Below are 15,795 nucleotides of genomic sequence, written 5' to 3' on the forward strand. Positions count from 1 at the left end.
CTGTGTGTATGTATAACATGTACAGTATGTACATGTCCGTGAAGGGTTGAACACCTTTCAACAAGATGTCTAACCTCTCTGAACCTTATCTGATTCTTCTGTAAAGGAGGAGTGATGCCCCAATTCCCCCAACTCACTGAGTAATGAGAGGTATAAAGGACTTCCCACAGTGCCTGGCTCACCGTAACTGCTAATAAACAGTAGCTATTACTAGTGGTGATGACGAGCCTCCAGTGCTGGCCATGCTGGAGCTCCCAGAGGGAACGGATTTTCTCTCATGGCTCACCCTCTTTCATTTGCTACCCAGTATGGAACTAGGTGTCATTTAAAACCCACCAGTATGTGGCAGGCCACAGTGAGGTGCCATCAAACATCAGGAGAGGCCCAGTCCTAAAGCCGTATCCGGTCATGCCTGCTTGCCAGGAAGGAGGATCAGAGCGCTGGCTGGATCATCCCTGGATTGGCTAGAGTGGAATTGCCCCAGAGGGTCTCATCTTGTTCAGCTGAGGAGGCCAGTGTTAAACTTTGGCATGCATTAGTTACCTGGAAGGCAGGTTAGGACTTGTGTTGTCCTAACACAATGTTTAGCATTTCTGCTTAGCGTGTGTGAGATAGGGCGTTTGCAACATTCTCCATAGCTGTCGTTCTTCCCAGGAAGCCCTGTGGACCCAGTGAAGATGGAAACACACCCCGGTCAACACTCATGCGGGGATGGCGCGGGAGAAAATATTGATGCTGTCAGCCTGGAGTTAATATATTTTGAGAACCACTGAGTTGGAGAAATGAGAAGGACATAACTGGATCTATCTGGATCTTTGTAGTGAGTTCTCTTTTTCCAGAGAGTATCTGTTATTTCTGTCCTCTAAAAAGTGCTTTGTGGCCTCTGCTGCTGAGCCTTACTGTTAAGTGATGCAATTTGAAGATGGCTGTCAGATACACTTAGAGACATAGTTCAAACTTTGTTGAGGAAGCAGGCCTTTATCCATGGCTGTTTCTGTCCTCTCAGGGTCAGGCAGAGTGACTTCATAGTTACGCTCAAATACCTTCCAAGGTGGAGTCAAGGCTACAGAGCTTGCTGGCATTCTGGGGTAACTTGACACTAGTCTCAAGTTGAAGAATACACCTGTCTTCCATGGTGGCTACTGGCAGGACAAAGTGGCCTTTGCTGACTGTGTGAAGGGCCAGGCACTGCTGAGGTCTAGGCTTGGCCACTGGTAGATGCTCGGCTCCCTCTGGGTGACAGTCTTCCTTGTTTGACAGCTGTCAGCTCGGCATCAGATTTCAAGGTTGTTTTGATTTCCCGTGCCTGTGTGACCTCTGGTCCCAGGTTGATCACCAGCGAGCCTGTCATTTCTGGCTCTTCCCCAGTGAGACAGCAGAGCCTGTCTTGCTTGCGAATCCCTCCTCCACCGGCCCACCCTTTTGGCCTGTGAGCTAATCAGCTTTCAAGGACCGTGGTGTTTTTCCATAAACCTCTTCTGTGCCTCATTGTCCATATTAATGCCCTTCAGAGACAGCACTGAAGAAGAGCTGTGTGACGCTCCAGTCATGCCAGGGGTGAGGCATAAAGCAGAGCTATGGGAGAAAGCACCCTCTAACTTGAGGGAGGCCCCCTGGAGCCCTGGACACAGCCTGTCAATCAGGAGGACAGAGGGCTGTACCTCTGGCAGGATTCTGTTCTGTCAATCACAGGGAAGTTGCTCTCATTTTTCTTAGGCGCTGCAGACGGATGCCAAAAACCAGGGCCAGAGTCCGCAGGGACAAAACAGCATAGGAGACAAAGAAGTTTGATTTCGTGTCAATTGCAACTAATTGGGAGCAGCTGCAGGGAGTTCCAGGTTCAAAGGCACACTTTGAAGTCAGAGAAAGGAAAGCGGGCCTGATCTTGTATTTGTGTCTGGCAGAGTAGCCTTCGGTGGCCATTGTCATGGTTACTCACTTCTGTTTTCAGCCTGGGAAATCAAGTCCCGGTAATGTGAATAGGCCTTTATCGGGTCAAATAACCCGTTGGTAGTAAACGTAACAATGGAACTCAAATTATCCAACATTATCACTTCAGTACATTCCCAACCTCTTAGGAAGAGAAGTGGTGGAAACGAGACAAGTTCAAATCCCCGAGTCCATTATTACCCACTGTGAGGCCCTGGGCGCCACTTAGAATTTCCGTGAATCAGTTTCCTTACATGTAAAATGGAATAGAAATATCCAGGCCATTGCTGGGAGCTTGCAAATGGTCATGGCATGTGGCTGAGGGCCTTGTACAGTTGTGCTCAGTAGCTTTCCTTTGTGCATTATTTGGATGCCCATTTTTGGAGGCACTTTAAGTATCAGTGGTGATTTGCTTGGACAGATCTGCTTTCTTTGCCTGGGAGCTGAAGGTTTGGCATTAGATGACCTTGGAGCTTTCTCCAGCTCTAAAATCCTGCCTGTTTGTTTGCGTGGCTCGGGATAAAACCCAGGGCCTTGTGCATGTCGTGAAATTGCTTGGTCTCTAAGCTTCATCCCCAGACCTTAGCTCAAAAATCTCTGTGATTGCAACGACTCTCGGGACTTTTCTTCAGCTGCTTCTATGAGCTGGTATTTTGGAAATTAGCCCTGGGAGGCCTTCTGGAGCCTGACCAAGGTCATTGCAGGTGTAATGCATTCTGATCCGCATGTAGGAATTCATAGCATGAGACACCAGTGCACCGCTATTGCATGATGGGATAGATTTCCTTAACCTTTCAAGGGCAGGGACTGATCAGAGTCACCACAGTGTCCCAGCACCCTGTACAGGGTGTCACACGTAAAGGTGATGGGCTCTACTCCCAGGGCTTGAGGAGAGATGTCCGGGGTTTATTCAGCTCAGAGAGCTGACTTTTGCAGGGGTGCATACCTGGGTTGGCTCGTGACTTGACTTCCAGGCATTCAATGGGGAAACAGTGAAATGAGCCTCTGTCCTTGACGCAATAGCTAAATGGGCGAACAGGCAAGGTTCCCATCTATACGGTGGGGCTGGAATGAGCTGTAACACATCAGCACAACTAGCCGAACAGCTGAATAGCTGTGTCTCCTCTGAAAGCCACTCCAGGCCCAGGTTAACTAGAACATTCTGCCCATAGGGGGGAGGGAATGAGGAGATGGGGTAAGCAGGACCCAGGAGCATGACACAGGAGAGATTTATAAATAGGAACATGGAAACTTGCAGGAGAAGCCAAGCAAGGCAAAGGAGAATGGGCGAGTCTCAGAGAGACCATTTTGAGATGCAAACAGCTCAGCTAAGCAAACAGAAGCCAGATTTCTTGGAGGGCCATTATGTAACGGCTTCCCCAGATTAGGCTGGAAGAATTGGATGGAAGCTGTGCTGCGGGGAGAAGCATCCACAGGAGGGGAGACAAGCTCTGGTTCAGTCTCTATCCAGACAGCATGCTAACTCCATGTTCATCGGACTCCGCCCTAAGTGTAGGGGTCACAACGGTAATTAAGGCTCCGTCTCTATGACCAGGGAGGAAGACACACAAGCTCACAGGATTATGTGACACCTCAGAAGCTGTTTTGTATTGTGTTATGCTTTTCCCCACGAATGGACAGCTTCTCCACCCGGACCACTTCCATTCCTCCTTGAGAACATACTGTCCTTGTTTTGGGTGTATTGGTTTCGATCCCAGTCCTACTCTGGATAAGGAACGTCTGTTTCCCTAATGGGCCATCTCCAAAGGCACAGCCATGGGAATGTCTCTCTGGGATTCCTCCATAAGAACTCATGAAGGAAAGGCCATTTCTTCCTGAAAGTGAAACTCTGCTGGAGTGAGATTGTTAGACCCCCCGGAAAACTCAGGCTTCCAGGGTCTCAGCCCAGGACCTCGGTCACCCCAATCACCAGGCAGATTCGAAAGCTTGTTGCAAACTGCATGAGGCTTTATTGTTGTTTAACGAGCTAGCTGGGGTCTTTTACCCACCCGCCATGGCAGATGGCTAGCAAAGACCGCTTGAAGCATCTGCATAGAGATCTTGTAGGGCAGCATAAGGGGAGTGTCTAGGGGTACCCACAGACTCAGGATTGGTGTGCCTCCAGGCTTGGAGGGTTTGCCCTGTGTTGATTGGTCAACTGGTTGTTATGGCCCATAGGCCCTCCCAGGGTGGTTGCTATGGTCTGCGCGTCATTGCTGTGCACTTGTCCGTGCACTTGTCTGTGCACATCCAGAGCCGTAAAGCATACCACCACTAGCTAACTTCTGATTGGTTCCTTGCCATGAGGCAGGCACCTAACCTCTAGTGACCAAGGCAAGGTCAGACAAGCACATGTTACTATCATGGCTGCTGAAAGGGGCAGGCATCTGACCTTAGTGACTAAGACAAGGTCAGACAAGCATGTGTTCGGCTGTTATGGCTGCCGAAATGGGGAGCTGGTCCCTTCAAGATCAAGCATTCCCCAGATGAGTTTCTTGACTCAGAAAGATAAACAGTTGAGAGGGATAAAAGTGGCAGCCATTGAGAGACAGAAACCACACACACAGACACACAGACACACAGACACACAGACACACACACACACACACACACACACACACACACACACACACACACCGAGTGCACACACACCCCATGCGAGCTGCAGAGCCCCTGTTGTCCCCCTCTGCTCTTTCCTGGTGCTTACAGTCAGTGTGTGGACTCCTAGGCTCTCCTGTCCCAGAGTATAAGGGGATGGAACTTGTGTTGACTTTCTACTGTGGGTATGGACCAAACGGTATTCTAGGCACCTTGAGTGTAACTTGACTTAATTCCCAAAACAGCCTGTGAGGTGGAGTCAGGAAGCACTTTCCCTGTGTAAAAAGTGAGTGAGTTGCTTAAGGTCACAGTAAGTGACATGTGTATTCACTGGGTATAGAGACCAATCAAGAGAGAGGTCATCCCAGCCATCAAGTTGGGCCTCGGATAAACACAACGCAATCAACACAAAGACAAATTTTCTTTTCTTTCTTAGAAACTTTATTTTTTCCTTAGAGACTTTAATTTATTCAGCTTAAAAGCTTAGTTGAATCAAAAAAACGAGGGCAAGTAAGCTGTGAGATTACTTTTCCTGAATTCTAAATGTAGCTTAAACACATTTTTTTAAAGTATTTCAACAAAATAAAATACAGTAAGATAAAACAAAAAAAAAAACATCGTATAAAAGTTGGATAAGACAAGCTAACAGAAAAATAAAAGCGCTCCAAGAGAATAAAGTACTAAACTGATGAATATATATGCAGAGGACCTGGTGCAGACCTGTGTAGATCCCATGATTGCTGCTTCAGTCTCTGTGAGTTCATATGAGCTTTGCTCTGATGTTTTAGAGGTCCTTGTTCTCCTGGTGTCTTCCATCCTCACTGTCTGTCTCCCCTTCTGAGGGGTTCCCTGAGTTCTGAAGGGAGGGATTTGATGGAGACAGCTTGTTAAGAGTTGTGTGTCTCAGGGCCTCTCACTTTGTGTATTAGCTGGCTGTGGATCACCCTCCGTAGTTGGTCCATCTGCTGTAGGTGGAAGTTGCAGAATATCATTAGGGCTCATTTTATTGTTACTTTTTTGACTAGTATCATTTGATTTTACCTGGCATCTCTATGTAGTCTCTGGTTCCTGGCCACCCAAGCAGCGTCAGGTTTGGGCTCCATCTCCTGGAGTGGTCCCTTAAATCAAATCAGACATCAGTTGGTTACACTTACAAGGTCGGTGCCACCATTGCCCTAGCATAGTGTGTAGGTTGGACAGATTGTGGACAAAAGGTTTAACTCAAAGAAATGGCACGTTAGGGCAATATTCACAAAAAAGGGAGGGAGAGGAGGGTACTGACCTGAGCTCAAAGCTGATGCACAAGAAAGAAGAGCCTGCATGAGTGATCAGTCAGGCACAATGGCGGCCACCAAACTGGTGGAGAGGAGACCATAAATGCTGGAGGGATGCAGATATCAGAGTTGTGCCCAACAGGAATCTAGGGATGGATGAGGTGGGGGAAAGAACCAAAGGTGGCTTCTTGGCTTTGAAAATTGACCACAGGGACCCCCCACAGCTGGGCCAAGGAGCCCCTTGCGTGGCAGAGGAGGAAGAAATGAGAATGGACTGACATTTAGATTTCTGTTTAGCGGATGGTCTCCCTTGATGCAATCTTACAGTTTTGTTTAGAAAAAGCAGGTCTCGGGCACAGGCTCCCCAGGGAGCAGCTCCAGCTAATCAGAACCTAACAGTGTATTGTGCCATTTTCATGATTAGATTCCTTTCAGTGATGGAGATTTACAGTAACAGGAATAATTCTCTCCACCACTGACTTTCCATTTGCAGTGGTCTGTGGGTGGAGTTCCTTTCAAACAGATGTAATTAGCCTAGTCCTAGTCTGGACCTATTAGTACAGTCCACTATACTAATTAGATACAATATGCTAATGCGGCCCACAAATATGCCAAACTTCTTGGAGACGTGAACACAGTGAAGAAGAGAGGAATGGGTGACTCTGACGGAGAACGAGGCACAAACCCTGAGAACTCAGTGTTTTCTGCTGAGAAATATTGTTTTTTTGTTTTGTTTTGTTTTGTTTTTCCTCTGACCTTGGCCTCCCATGCTGGTTTATCAGGAAGATAATGATGTTTGCTGGGGCGAGCTTTCATCGCCTAGATAAGGCAAGAGACACTTATCTGTAGTTCTCTGGCACCCTGCAAACTGAGAGGGAGGACTGGGCAGTGAGGGAGAAAGCAGCCCGCAGAGGTGAGGGATTTCCCACAGTGCACCTCTGCAGAGACTCAAGCCCCAGCCTCACAGCCAGACCTGTGAGTTTATTTCCTTTCTGGGAAGGGGCGGAAGAGGTCAGTGATGGGTTCCGAGCTAGAGTTATTGTGGGTAAAATGATGGGTCTGTAAGCCCAAGTGTTGAGGGGTGGAACTCGGGAATCCTCCTGAAAGAGACAGATGTCAGGAACTTGTATTGAGAGCGACAGTCATTCTCTTTGCTGTTGCACAGGAAGAGAGGCAACCCTGTAGAACCTAAGTTTTGCTTGAAGAACCGAGTGTGTAGGCTCCCCTGTGAACCCAACCTCAGAACAAAAAAAAACGGAGCAGCCAGCCACGGCCTATGGCCTTTTAGTTAGGCTATAAAAACTTGAGGTTAATAAAAACCATTTTCTGCTCCCCTCCCTGCCCCCAGTTGGTGTGTGACGTTAGCTTACATTTGAGAAAAGCACTTAGAATAGGGCCCAAGGCATATGGAGCATTATGTAAATGCTAATTTCTTACTGTTCTTCTTTTATTATTATTCTTTTTGTCCTCACCCTGGGAGGCAGACAAGGCAGGCAGTGGCCAGAGTTAGTCATTTTATGGATAATGGAAAGAAACCTGGGAGATTAACTTGCTTAATTCATGCAGGAGAACAAACAGCAGAGGCCGGAGTCAGCCAGATATTGTAACACCTGTTCCCACACATGACTTCGTTTGTGGCCTGATAACCCCCTGGTCACACAGACACAGGACAGTGCTCAGGAACAAGGCACTTTGCGGGTGGGGTGGGAGGACCTGGTGGGTGGGGTCTCAAGGATGTTGTGACATTTTGGTCCTCTTGCCTCCACGGCGAGAGCACCAGGATATCAGGTAGGCATCACAATGCCTGATTTATGTATACAGTGCTCAGGAATGAACCCCATGCAAGCAACTGAGCGACACTCTCAGCCCCAGTAAAACTATTGATCTAGAGCCCGAAGCAGGTCTGAATCCAGACCCAAACATGTGCTCACCTTATAACCTGGAGCTGGTTTTGATAGCAGAGCTTTGTATTATATATCACGGGGACACACTTGTGCTTCATACCACAGGAGGGAGTCCGCACGCATGCACCAGCCACGGGTTGTTTGTTGTGAGTTACATTAAACTAAATGTTATCCATTGGGCAGCTCAGGAGGAAAGCAAGATGTCGTGGTCTTGGTGTATGGGAGCCCTCCTCCTGTCACAACAACGAAAGAAAGGGAGAGCAGAATCTCAGAGACAAAACCCGCATGGCCAGAATATGAAATGCATGCCGTTTCATGTATTCTAAAAGTTCTTAGCCCCCAAAGCCAATATTCCACTATAAGACCCCCCCCCCCAATAAAGCTCATGCCTCCGGGATCTCAGCCCAGGACCGCGGTCACCCCAATCATCAGGCAGATTCAAGAGCTTGCTGCAAACTGCACGAGGCTTTATTGTAGTTTAACGAGCTAACCCCATGTTAGCTCGGGTCTTTCATCCACCCGCCATGGCGGATGGCTAGCAAAGACCGCTTGAAGCATCTGCATAGAGATCTTATAGGGCAGCATAAGGGGAGTGTCTAGGGGTACGCACAAGCTCAGGATTGGTGCCTCCAGGCTTGGAGGGTTTGCCCTGTGTTGATTGGCCAACTGGTTGTTATGGCCCATAGGCCCTCCCAGGGCAGTTGTTATGCTCTGGGTGTCATTGCTGTGCACTTATCTGTAAAGCACACACAGAGCCATAAAGCATAGCGCCACCAGCCAACTTCTGATTGGTTCCTTGCCATGAGGCAGGCATCTGACCTTAGTGACTAAGACAAGGTCAGACAAGCATGTGTTCGGCTGTTATGGCTGCCAAAATGGGGAGCTGGTCCCTTCACCATAACCCTCCTCCATCTCAAAATGTTTGCATTTGTGTCTGTTTGTCCTAGGCATTTCTGAGACTTGACTATCACGCCCCACCCCTTTATGCCAATTATGAATCAGTTTCAGGCTGTGAACAGTTACCACCTGTGTTAAAATAAAAACTAAGTACATCCTGCTTGCTAGCTCAATCTGGGTGTTGGCACACCCTTTTTGCAAAAAAAGAAATTGCCTTTCCAGGTTAACTTCATTTTGTGCATGTCTATTTTTTGAATTTTATTTATTTTCATTTTGTGTTTTGGTGTTTTGCCTGCATATATGTCTGTGTGAGGGTATCAGATGCCCTGGAACTGGAGATACGGACAGTTATGAGCTGCCATGTGGGTTCTGGGAATTGAACCTGGGTCCTCTGGAAGAACAAACAGTGCTCTTAACCTCTGAGCCATCTCTCCAGCCCTGTGTGCATTTCTTTGTATGACACCTGTCGGGAGTCCAATATTGTGCTATTAGAGGATTTCTCGGGATCCAAAGCTCCAGAGCTCTGGTTTACATTGTATTGCAGATGCTAGCTGATTTGCTGTTGAATAGCCTTAGCGGAGAATGTCCCCTAGCTTTGCATCTCTACAGAACTAAGCATTTGAATAGGCCTGCATGAGGGCGGAGGGCAAAGTCTAAGTGAGGAGGTATCAGTCTAGAGGAGGAGAGATGGTTGAGAGATCTGCTGATAGGGTCTAGGTAGATGGGAGAGAAATGGTCTCGGGGTCAGGGAAGAATGGTTAGATTACAGACAGGAAGATGCTGAATAAAGGAGAGACTCCAGTTTTGCAGCATGGAACTGAGAGCTCTCTAAAGATGACAAGATGCCCGTGTCTGGTCTTTATCGCCCTTGGGTTACTAGGAATTCCCAAGTCTTCGCTCCCCCACTCAGGCAGGACTTCATGGCTTCTATGGTTTGGGGCTAAGCCACGCTGGGCCATGACAGACACCTTTCCAGCAAGAAGGACTAAAGTTTGAATTGGTATATTGCATTTGCTGTCAGGGAGGCATTTTTGGCCACTAATCTTTCATCATACAGATGCACAGAATTTTGTGTAACCAAAGTGTTACTCTTGGAAATTATTTTGTCTTAGCATCTTAGCTCCTTGTTATGATAAATCTTTCTGCCAAAAGCCGCTGAGCCCCACTGCCACATGTGAGCTTTACGCCAGCCGCCCGCCTGAGTTAGGGCCCAAATGAATACACAGAAACTTGTATTAGGTTCAAAGCTGCTTGGCCAATGACTAGGACTTCTCATCTGCTAGCTCAGTCTCAATTATCATAAATCTATATATGTATAAGACTTATCTTATTGGGCGCCTTTTTGGCGTCCCTCCTTGCCGATGGATCACATCCTGCCACTGGAGGAGGCAAACGGGAAAAGGGCCACTTCCTGTTTCCTCGCTTAGATATGAGTCTCCTTGCTATATCACTTCCTGCCTGGATCACCACTTATCTACTACATTTCCCAGCATCCTCTTTGACTCCTAGTCCCATCTAACTTGCTGTCTCATTGGCCAAACAGCATTTTATTTAACAATCAATAAGATAAACATACATAGTAATTCCCCATCAGGTCCTCTTTTCTGTCAAAATAAAAAGAAAGATAACTCATCTTTTATAATAACTGAAGAAAACTATAACCATAACTATCTGTCTTCAACTCTATCAAAGACCACAGAAGGATAATATATAAACTCTAGAATTGACAGAGACATCCGCTACCTGGACAGTCACCCAAAGTTCCTCTGTAACGTTGGGGCATCCATCTTCAGCCCATAGGCCACAGTGTGTCTGGCACACTTTTCCATTTCAACAGGAACCCTTCAGTACTGTCTTGTTTTGTAAGTTCAGCAGTCACTTTCTTATGGGTCCTGTATGTCCAGTTTATACAGCAACAAACAGTCCAGGAAAGAGCAGTTTCTTGCCCAAATGGCTAATCTTGCCATGTTGAAAGCAAACTCCATAACAAGTTTCTTCAATGTCCACCTTCCTTTCTGACGTAATTGGTGTGCCAGGAGCAGTTGTGTCTTACTGCCAAGAAAAACCCTAAACCATTTAAATGCCATATTTCTGTAGGTCTTTGAAAAGTTTGAAGAATACCTATCCATCTCAAATACATCTCTGTATATCTAGAAAACCTAACTAACCTAATTATAAGTTCTGACTATTATAGGTAAAAGATCTGTATAAACACAATACCTAAGTAAGAGGAGACATATACATATCACAAAATTGACTTTAAAGTTGTATCAATAAGTGAAAATCTATACCAATGCAAAGTATTCATTCCTATATCCAATTCCCCCTTTTCTTTATTTAAAAAGAGACTGACTACGCTCATTATCATCCATAACTAACCCCATTTAAATGAAAACAAACATTTATAAACACTATTTGGGAATATGGGTGTCGTTCTTTCTAAACTGCTTCCTGCTGATTGGGGGCGATGTTTATACCATAGGGATCATAATAAAACAGAAACCTGACCGCATCCTTGTTTTTGTAGTCTGTAAGGCTGTATCATCTCAGCTTGGCCAATGACTAGGATTCTCATCTGTTAGCTCAGTCTTAATTATCATAAATCTATATATGTTATAAGACTTATCTTATCAGACACCTTATTGGCGTCCCTCCTTGCCGGTGGATCACATCCTGCTGCTGGAGGAGGCGAACGGGAAAAGGGCCACTTCCTGTTTCCTCGCTTAGATATGAGTCTCCTTGCTATGTCACTTCCTGCCTGGATCACCACTTATCTACTCCATTTCCCAGCATCCTCTTTGACTCCTAGTCCTGTCTAACTTGCTGTCTCATTGGCCAAACAGTATTTTATTTAACAATCAATAAGATAAGCATACACAGTACATTCCCCATCAGCTCCTCTTGTAGTAAATGTTCTTTTAGTCAAATATTTGAAAATATTTTTACTGGGATAGACTGAAAAATGGAATTTCTGGGTCAAAAACTGTATAATTGCTTTCCTACGCTATACAGTATTTGTAGACAAATTACTCTTTTGTTTGCCTCTTTGAACACTTGTAGAAATTTCCTGGCATCAAGGATCGTTTTTCAAAGGTTTATTTTATGTATATGTCTGTATGTATGCATCAGTGCCTACAGAGGCCAGAAGGAGGCTTTGGATCACCTGGAACTGGTGTTGCAGAAGGTTGTAAACTGCCATGTGGATGCCGGGAGCTGAAGCCAGGTCCTCTGCGAGAGCAGCAGGTGATCTTAATCGCTGAGCCACCTCTTCAGCCCCCATCATTTTGCATACACATTATTTTATTTCTAAAAAGTTTAAAAATAAGTTGTGGAAACCATGCTCTTACCTCACACCTTTCAGCATATACAAAACAAAGACAATTCTCTTACAGAAAATCCCAGCTTGTTATTAATCTGTGAAAATTAAAATGAAATTGTTTATACATTTTTGTATTTATTGTCTATCAACTGTCATCCACCTGTCTATCATCTATCATACCTATCATCTAACATATATGATCTATCTATCTTCCATCATGTTTTCACTATTTCTACCACTGCTTCCTTAATAGAAAGAGTAAATCTTAGGCTGTTGTTGCGTTCAGCTATCTCATGTCTTTGGATTCCTTGAATTTTTAATCCATCTGTTTTTTTGAGACAGAGTTTCTTTGTATAGTCCTGGCTGTCCTGGAACTTGCTCAGTAGACCAGGCTGGCTTCAAATCCACAGAGATCCACCTGCCTCTGCCTCCCCAGTGCTGGGATTAAAGGTGTGCACCACCACCATCTGTGGTTCCTTGAATTTTGAATAGCTCTTAATCCTTTGCCTTTCACGACACTGACATTTTTGAAGAGTATGGGTCATTTAGCATAGTGCCTTATTGTGAAATTGGTTTGGCTGGCATCTCCCCGTGATTAGATTCGGGTTATAGATTTCTGGCAGCAGTACACCAGAAGTACTTTGTGTTCTTTTCGGTGAGTGAGTTTGTGAGGTCCATCATGTCTCTCTGTGATCTAACCTTGGTCAAGGTAGCCCACTCTTCACACTGAAGTTACATTTTCCCTTTGTAACTCATGATTCTTTTAGTGGGGAACTCTTTGCGACTATGTGAGAACCTTCTTACTCACCATTTTTTTTATTTTTTGCTCACTAGGTTTAACATTCAAGTCAATAGATGTGTAGGTCAGTTATGAGAGTCACAGATGGTAGTTTTATAGTTCCAGCATCTCCTAGATGATTTTGTGGTGATAGTTTTTGATTATTTGTGGTGATGTTTTGTTTATGATTTAACAAATAAAGCTCGCCTGAAGATCAGAGTGCAAAGCTAGTCATACTAGTCAGCCATACAGGCCAGGCTATGGTTGTACACACCTTTAATCCCAGCAGCCACCCTAGATAGCCATATAGGCTGGGTGGTGGTGCACGCCTTTAATACCAGCACTGGAGAGGAGTATAAGATGGGAGGAGACAGGTGATGGGGAGGTCCTTCTGTGTTTATGTTTGTCTTATTGGTTGATAAATAAAGTACTGTTGGCCAAGGAGGATTCTGGGAAATGTAGTAAAGAGATCCAGGCAGGAAGTGACATAGCAGGCAGACTCAGAATATAAGCAGGGACAAGAAGGAAATTGTCCTCTTGATCTTCCTCTTCCTCCTGCTCTCTTCTCTATGGAGTCGTCATGTGATCCCAGGAAGAGGACACCAGCGGAAGGCGTCCTCGATAAGTCTTATAAAATATATAGATTTATGATAATTAAGACTGAGCTAGCATATAAGAAATCCTAGTCAATTGGCCAGCAGCATTGTGAAATAATATAAGACTCTGTGTGTTATTCTGGGCACCCACGTGGCAGGGCAGGGCTTAGGTGGCTTCAGCAGAAAGACTTATCGTTAAAGACAGGAGCTCAGGGTCTCAGTCTGTAGTCACACTGAGGATTGTCCCAGCCTTGGTAGAGGTAAGAACTTCCCAGTGGTTGGCTGTTTTGCTTTTCTGATGTCCAGCTTGAACCCCAACATCGGTCTCTGGGTTTTTATGAATTGTGCTACAGTTTGTATCAGCCCATTTGAACCATGGCTGTCACTCTGTTGTCATGCTCACACTGTCCCAGATTTGACCTGTGGTAACACCTTCAGGCTGGCTTCTGTGTCCCTTGTTCTCTGAAGATTTTTTTTTCTTTCTGGATCATCATGCTGTTCTAAACCAACAATCTAGCTGCATTATGGGAGCATCAGAGAAGCCACAGTTCTTCTCCGTCTCTTCTTGGCCTTTGTATTTCTTCCCGATTCCTTCTCATCTTCATCACAAGCCAAGGTGTTCTAGAACATTCGAACAGAGTGTCCACAATGGGGTTTAAGGCTTCTGACTTTCTGACCAGTGGGCCTTCGTCCAGCCCTCTAGATCATGCAGACCCCTGAATCTGCAGAGAAGGGAACTTCCATGACTCTCACACTGTGAGCTGAACTTTCAAGGCTTGCATCTTGCCTTTGCTGTCAATCTGTTTCCTCTGAGTTTCACACTCCCCAGACAAATGTGTGTAGGGGCAGGGAACAGAGAAGCAGCCTCTCTGCACAGGATGGCCCTCGAAACACAGAACTCTCTAGTATTAAAAGTCAATGTTAGTGCTGAGAAGTTCTTCTTTCTACTGATCTTTGTCCAAACTCTGTTTTCCCATTAAAACTGGAGTGGGAGGAGGAGTGGGAGACAGTCTTCTAGGGCCGTCCACCTGGGAATGGATACTTAGGGATGCTCTTTTCCACTTGATAATCTCCACAGGTGTCTCTCGTTGGGCACACTTAAGTAGGTGCTCAAGGACAGGCAGCTAGCTAAAGCAGAAGTTAGGGGCCAGCTTCCTGGGTTACAGAGTGAACAGAAGAAACAAGGCCAGCAAATTTGGAGGAGGGCGCAGGTGATCCAGCATCCCCTTCTAGCTTCACAATCAAGGACAGTCAACTCATTGCCTCATCCATTTCCTCATCAGTTGCTTGGCTTCAGGGTTACCTTCTCCGAAAACCCTTCCCCATGTCCTCGGCCTGAGCTTTCCTCTCTTGGATCCCTTCTTTTTAGCATCCTTGTGAGTCAGGGCTCACATATTGGCCATCTTCATGGGGGTCCTGAGCTCTTGTTGATCAGGGCTGACTATTACTTAACTGTTGATACAGGAAGCTAACCTGCAGAGCTCAGAATGGGTTCAGAAAACAGGTGTCCATGGGGCTGTGTCACTAAACCGAATTGCCGAAGACCTTTCTTGAAATGGTGCAGTTGTCAGTGTCAAGAGGGTTGGGCCATGTTCTTATCTCAGAGAAAGAAGGCATTATGAGATGCAATGGAGAGATCATGAGATTAACTGTGGCTGACCTGGATAAATCTTGACAGGGGGTCTTGGAGTTCTTGTTGGGAGTTAGCAGGCTGCCACCACAGTTCTAGCATGTGCGTGAGAAGGATGTACCCCTGTGACTGAGTCAATGGGCTTGGAAGCTAAGGTATCTGATCTCCAGTCCTGACTTAGACACTGTTAGCCATGCCATATCGGGCAAGAGATAAAAGGTCTTCCTTTAACCAGTGAGCAAAATGCGGCTACAAAGCAACCTTTCAAGGCTGCTGTAAGTACTTTCTGAACTCAGCCTTCATGCCTTTGCCCTGGGAATCATTTCCACCCAAACACCACAAATCTGGCGTGGGGGGGAGGTCAGGTGCAGTGGAGGAGGGAGAGAGAGTGAGTGTCTTAGGGTTTCTGTTGCTGTGAAGAGACACCATGACCATGGCAACTCTGATAAAGGAAAACATTTAATTCCAGAGGTTTAGTCCATTATCATTATGGTGGGACGTGGTGGCAGACATGGTGCTCTGGAGGAAGAGCTGAGAGTGGAGAAGGAGCTACATCTTGATCCACAGGCAGCAGGAAGTGGTCTGAGACACTGGGTGTAGCTTGAGCATAGGAGACCTCTAAGCCAACCACCATAGTGACACACTTCCTCCAACAAGGCCACACCTCCTAATAATGCCACTCCCTATGAGCTTATGGGAGCCAATTGCATTCAAACACCACACACACACACACACACACACACAGAGAGAGAGAGAGAGAGAGAGAGAGAGAGAGAGAGAGAGAGAGAGAGACCAGAAGTCTGTATATTCTGTTCTATTCCCACTGTCATTATCTGCCATCTTTACATCCCTTCCAAGGAACCATGATTG

At 46.0% G+C, this 15,795-nt stretch overlaps 1 long non-coding RNA gene across 1 annotated transcript in view; it reads left to right on the plus strand.

Moving 5' to 3' along the window:
• The first annotated feature begins 398 nt into the window (after positions 1 to 398).
• The window catches only part of LOC118239372, a 29,166-nt gene continuing 13,769 nt past the window's right edge, over positions 399 to 15,795 (plus strand). The window contains exon 1 of the long non-coding RNA XR_004771325.1: positions 399 to 820. This is a non-coding gene — a long non-coding RNA (uncharacterized LOC118239372). The remainder of the gene's footprint in view (positions 821 to 15,795) is intronic.

The sequence above is a fragment of the Cricetulus griseus genome, chromosome 10 (genome assembly GCF_003668045.3).
Source record: "Cricetulus griseus strain 17A/GY chromosome 10, alternate assembly CriGri-PICRH-1.0, whole genome shotgun sequence".
NCBI lineage: Eukaryota > Metazoa > Chordata > Mammalia > Rodentia > Cricetidae > Cricetulus > Cricetulus griseus.